The 6,094-nt window shown below is 43.8% G+C and overlaps 1 pseudogene; it reads left to right on the top strand.

The window, feature by feature from the left end:
- The first annotated feature begins 2,274 nt into the window (after positions 1-2,274).
- On the top strand, positions 2,275-4,489 carry LOC114682641 (annotated as a pseudogene).
- The last annotated feature ends 1,605 nt before the right edge of the window (positions 4,490-6,094 follow it).

Here is a 6,094-nt window from a genome sequence, read left to right as displayed (position 1 = left end):
ATTTGAGGCACGAGAGGCCAGCTCAGTATAGGACTCAGTAAAAGGGAGGGTATTAGAAAAGGCACCTGGGTCCTAAGTCTCACAGATATGGAATGGTGGCCATTTAACTCCCAAGCTGGGTAATATCATGTGTTTAGAAGGTCCCACATGGGTGTCCCGAATATTGTGTTTCATGCCTGGGTTTAGGTATCTGTAGAGGGATCAGCCGTGTGTCATTTGGAGGTATTGCCACAATGTCTGAGCTGTGAATCTTTAGAGTTCTGTCAATAGCACTTTATCCTACTCAGCTCCTGCCTCATCTCCTCTGTGTTCTCTGAGGACACGGACTGTATGATCACCTCCCATCCTGATGTTTTTGCCTCCCTCATACATCTGTGAGATAAGATCACCAGGAAGCCAAGGAGTATTGAAGGTGGACTGTGGTGGCCATGAAAGAACCATAACATAACAGTGATGCCAAGTGAACTCCAGATCAGGAACTAGAGGTGGATGCTTCAGTGGTAGACATAAGTCTTTTGACTCATTTGCTTCCTTGATTCTGTCATCCATATCAACATCAGGGCTAAGACTCAGAATGATATTGTCAACAGGGCAATTACAAGTATCAGGGTAAGCAACTTGTCCCCAGACACTGCTCCTAGGATACCAGGACACAGAGATGGATCTGCGGTGTAGAATCAGGGCTCTGGGGCTCTCGCTTCCATTCCTTAATCTATCCATGACATTTCAGGACTCTGTCACTCACATTGTAAATTCTTAGAAAAGCCAGTGAGCATCATCCTAGTTATCAGAGTTGTAAAGTAAATAAGGAAAATTCTACACTCAATCTGTACCCATTATTTAGAATAAAAATTCATTAAGAAATATGAACATCACAGGGACGCTTGGCTCAATCTGGGAGGAGGGGACTGGACCTGCCTGGACTGGGTCTATCAGGTCGATCTCAGTCCTGGGGGTGGCCTTGATCTGGAGGTAGTGGGAATGGGGGGTGGGCTGGGGGAAGGGGAGGGGGGCAGGAGTGGGGAGAACAAGGGAATCTGTGGCTGTTATGTAGAACTGAATAGTATTGTAAAATAAAAGAAAAAAATAAAAAAAGAAAAAGAAAAAACAAACAAACAAAAAAGAAATATGAACATCAATGAATTTGATCAATATTATTCTAATTTTGAAAAGTAAAATTTAATAACTCAATGAATTCGATTCTCCTATGAAAATGGATGTAGCAATCTATGAAGGATTCTTTGATGTTTTGAGTTCCATAATGTAACACCTGAAAAACCTAGTGAAATATCAAAGATAAAAATCTACAGTGAGCCCAAAATGGTGGTACATGGATTCTCTCATTTCTCAGGGGACTGAGACATGTGGATGACTGTGACTTCTAGGCCAACCTAAAAAAAATGGGTAAAAGTAAAATAATTTGAAGATGTTAATAAAAACACTATCTTTTGAGTATGGAGATATGTCTTAACTGTGTAGATATCCACAGTTGGAGTCCTAGATGTCTGGGAGCTCATATCCTTTTGTTCCTCCTTGAAGGGTTACCTATAGCTGATTCTGGCCTCCACAAACTGCTGTACATTTCACACATCCATACACAGACAAATATAATTATGAACAAAAAATAAGGATAAATCTTAAAACTATTTTTCATGTACCTTTTTGAGAAGATACATACACTATACATAAAACTAAAATTCTAAAGAGGAGAATCAGAATCCAAGATATGTCAAGTGGGAGAGGAGAGGATAATATAGGCAGGCATGTCAACATCCATTTGTTTCACCATATCATTGTATTTTGGAAAACAGTCATTAATTTTTGTTGACATTTTGCTTACATGCACTTTGTCATTAATGTTCAATGAAGAAATGTTTTAAAATTCTCAGTTCCTACCACAGTGAACAGGGATTGATATAATCCACACAAGCATAAATACCTTTGAGGGTCAATCAATTTCTAAGACTCTAGACATCCTGACATCTCAGTGTGAGAAATGCTGGCTCAATGGCCTCTGGGCTGTACTCAGAAGGATATTTTGACCAGGATGAGGTGGACAACAACCAGGGTAAGCAACTTGTCCCCATACACGGCTCTTAGAGTCCAAAGTCCCAGAGCTGGGTCTGAGCTGGGAAAACAGGGCCCTAGAGGTTCCTCTTCCACAATGCTCTCTATCACTACCGTTGGGAATTCTTAGAGAAGCCAATCAGCCTCATCCATGTCATGATTATAAAATGAACAGAGACTAGCAGAACCTCAGTGTCCACTCTTCAAGCAGGATGAAGACCTTTGTTCGAGAGGCTTTCCTCCTGCTGCTCCTGGCCAACCTGGCCCTGACCAGGCATCCAAAGGGTGAGTGTGGGTGTCAGGAGGGAAAGGACCTAACCTGGGAGAAAAAAGGACTCTACCCCTGGGACTGCAGCACAAGAAAATCTGTCTCTTGCCTAGCCTAGCCAATACCTTATGGTCCCTGGTTTATTTTTATAATATAACCCCTGTCCCCTTTTCCCTTCTCCCCTGGGAGCAATGTGGGGAGCTTCATAGGGAACTACATGGGGTGCTCTAGATCTAAAGGCCCACTGTACCTAGGTTCACACTCTCTGAGCTTTTTGCAAGCTCTCATCACCGGGCCTCACCTCCTGGAGCCTCAATTCATATTTGATGTCTACTTGGATGATCTTCATGTTGAGAGATTCAACAGCAGAGCAGAGACTCCAAGACTGGAGCACTGTGCACCATGGGTGGATCAGCAGGAGCCAGAGTATTGGGAGAAGAGGACACAGGACATCCTAAGCTCAATGGACATCTACAAGGATGCTATGAAGAAAATGCTTCACTTCTACAATGAAAATGAAGGTGGTGAGTTAACCCGAATCAGAAATCCTTAATTTCAAGCTTGCAACGGGTTTGCTCCAGTTCTCCAGTCCTGTTCCCCATATCCAAGATTTGCTCCCGTAAATGGGACCCATGTAGACTAGGCTGTAGAGAGCCTTGGGATACTGACCTGATATTTTGTACAATTTAAGCTAAATGTGGCCATTTACAAAGGCCAAGTGGGAGGGCCCCAAGGGACCTGGTCCTGTGAGCTTGGCTGAGAGTTGGGTCTTGGACAGGATATCATACACTCAAGATCCTGATGTCCTGTGATGTACTGCCTGGAGGGTACTACGGAGATGGACAATTTAAATTATTCTTTGAACCCAGTGATGTCCTTATGCTGACTGTGAACAGGAGCATTTGGATGACAGTTGGCAAAGCTGCCACTAACCTGAGCCACGAGTGGAATGAGTCGGATTTTGTAAAACAGGTGAAGAAATTACTGAATTGTAAATGTGTGCAGTTTATTCTCCCAATGTTGCAGTATGGGAAGGAGATTTTGCTGAGAACAAGTAAGGAAAGAAACTGCCACATCTGCTCTGAGACTGAAGCCCCTGTCCCCTGAGGATTCCTCCTCCTCAGTGAGAAGCTGAAGACTAACTCAGTCTTAAATCAAAGGGGGAAGAGTGTCATGGGTTTCCTAATTCAATAAGAGAGAGTGACTTTGATAGGCCTAAGCCTTCTCTCGGGATAGATAACTCTGTCAATTAAGCAGCATCTCCCTTCCATTTGCCTTGTGAACCATGATCTCTGTCATGCCTGTTCACTGTCCATGTACTTTGGAGGTCTGAGTCCAGTGTCACTGAGTCTCAGTTACCATCCAGTCAAAACCAGAAGTCCGTATTCACAGAAGTCTCCTGCTCTATGCTGACTGATGCTGATTCTGAATCTTTCCAAAGAAATAGCTTATCCCATTTTATTCTGAGATTATGCTGATATGTGGGATCTGAATATCTCCTTTTAGCCGCTGTCCCACCCATGCAAAATAAGGTTGCATAGGATCTTTAGGAAGAATAAAAAAGCCTCAATATTCCAATTTATTCCCATCAGATATCCCAAAAATACATGTGACCCACGAGGTCAGAGATGATGGGAAAACTACTCTAAGGTGCTGGGCCATGAAATTCTATCATACTATAATCAACATAACCTGGCAGAGAGATGGGAGCAATCAGACTATGGACATGGATGACATAGAGACCAGACCTGCAGGAGATGGAACCTTCCAGAAGTGGGCAGCTGTGGTGGTGCCTTCTGGGGAGCAGCAGAGATACACATGTCATGTGTACCATGAGGGGCTGCCTGAGCCCATTACTGTGAGATGGGGTAAGATGTAGGTGTGATCACTGAGCCTGTTACAATGAGTGGGTGTCCTTTGGTCAAACTGGACTAGGGTCATGACTGAAATCTGGAGGTCAGAGTCCTCACTGTTCTTTCCATTCTCTGTCAGAGCCTCCCTCTGTCCCCATCATGCCAATTGTTACTGGCCTGGTTCTTGGAGCTGTGTTTATGGGAGCTGTGGTGACTTTTCTGTTATGGAAGAGGAGGACTAAAGGTAAGGAAAGGGCAGGGTCTGAGTTCATGTCTCCATGGGAATAACAAGTTCAGCTGAGAGTGTGCCCTGTCACACGAGAGCAAAGACTCCTCCACACAGTTGTTTATTCAGTCTTGTGCTGATGTGCTGACATTAACTCTATTGTGAAGGAAATAATGAACAGATTTATCACTGCAATGATAGAGATGGCAGAGTCCTGATCCTCAGCCCTCAGAGGTCAGATGTAATGGTCCCTACTTAGAACACATCACCAGGAATCCAATTCGTTTTATTCATGTTCATTCTACTATCAGGTTTCCCCCATCTTTCTCTGGATCTGTAGTCACAGTTCTAGAAACTTCTCTGATAAGGACCAGGAGATACCTCTAGGCCTCTTAATCCTGTTGCTTCCATGACCTCTAATAAAAGGGATTATTTCCAAGGGCAAATGGTGAAGCAGCCTTGTTCAGGCTTGCCAGTCATTGTACTAGGGGCTCTTCCCTGAGACACCCTTGGCAGTATATACAGGAGCCATGGAGGTTCTCAGGCAGCCCATATTTCCTCATTTAGTGCCATCTTCAGAGGCTTTGATCTGCTCTTGTATCACTTTCCACTGGGAGGTAAAGTTTCTTTAATGTCCTGCTTTCTGTTTCAGCTTTAAAAAGTGACACCCTCAAGGGCCTGGTGTCAGGAAGAGGTCAGAGGATAGAACTTTGGGTTGTGGTCACTCCTGGGATTGGGACAGTCTGAATGTGTGATGAGATGTTCTGAATGTCACCATTGAAGACACTGATCTGAATTTCTTCCTTGTTTTTCTCTTTTACAGGATAAGAGAGCTGTACTCAGCCTAACAGGATTTATTCTGTTTTCTCTTTTCCCACTGTGGCTTCAAGACCTGATGACTTCTTTTCCTGCATCTGACTGTGACTATGTGTCTGTGTCCTGAGAGCACAGTGTGAACAGGTGATGAGTTCAGTCCTGCCTGAGCAGCAATAAGTCCCATCCACACACTGATCACCATTCCTTCCCCAGTCATCATTGCTGCTCCAACAGAGGCTGGGCTGGCAAACCTCCATGCCTGCCTGAACTTTAGTTTCCTCTGAGCTCCAACTTCATTCATTTTTTCTTGAAATTAAGCATTTTTATGGTTGTGCTTCCTTCAGAGTGGGTATTTGATTTGCTGAACTAACAATGCATGAAACCTGATAGAGAAAATAAAGTTTCCGAACCTTATGGAATCGTGTGTGCTGTGTTAACTCCATTACCTCTCCTGATGTTGAAGGCTGTGTGGAGACATGTGAAGCAGGTGTGTGCACAATTGTTGATCCTTCCACCCTGGGCTCTCACATAGTCCTTTCCCACCTGTGTCATCTTGCTAGCTCCTCATCCCTTTTCTCTCAATAAACCTGTTCACCAGGACCTGTGAACAAAGGATCTCAGGCCTTTCTTAGGCTGTGTCCAGTGTCTGTGCTGTTCTTTCATGATGGTGGTCAGCCTGTTCAGGCTTGAGTCTGATATTCCCTTAAGAGATCTTTAGGTTCATGCTTCTAAAGGAATTACATTCGTTCTCAGTTCTGTGTTTGAGTCAGGTGTCATTGTCTTCTGTATTGGACATTCACTGACACAATTAGGGAGTGTTTTGTCATTGTCCAAATTATGTGTGTGGTGTTCTCACCAATTTAG

This window comes from Peromyscus leucopus, chromosome 16_21, assembly GCF_004664715.2.
Source record: "Peromyscus leucopus breed LL Stock chromosome 16_21, UCI_PerLeu_2.1, whole genome shotgun sequence".
NCBI lineage: Eukaryota > Metazoa > Chordata > Mammalia > Rodentia > Cricetidae > Peromyscus > Peromyscus leucopus.
Note: the sequence above shows the minus strand (reverse complement) of the source record. Positions and strands in the feature narration are given on the sequence as shown.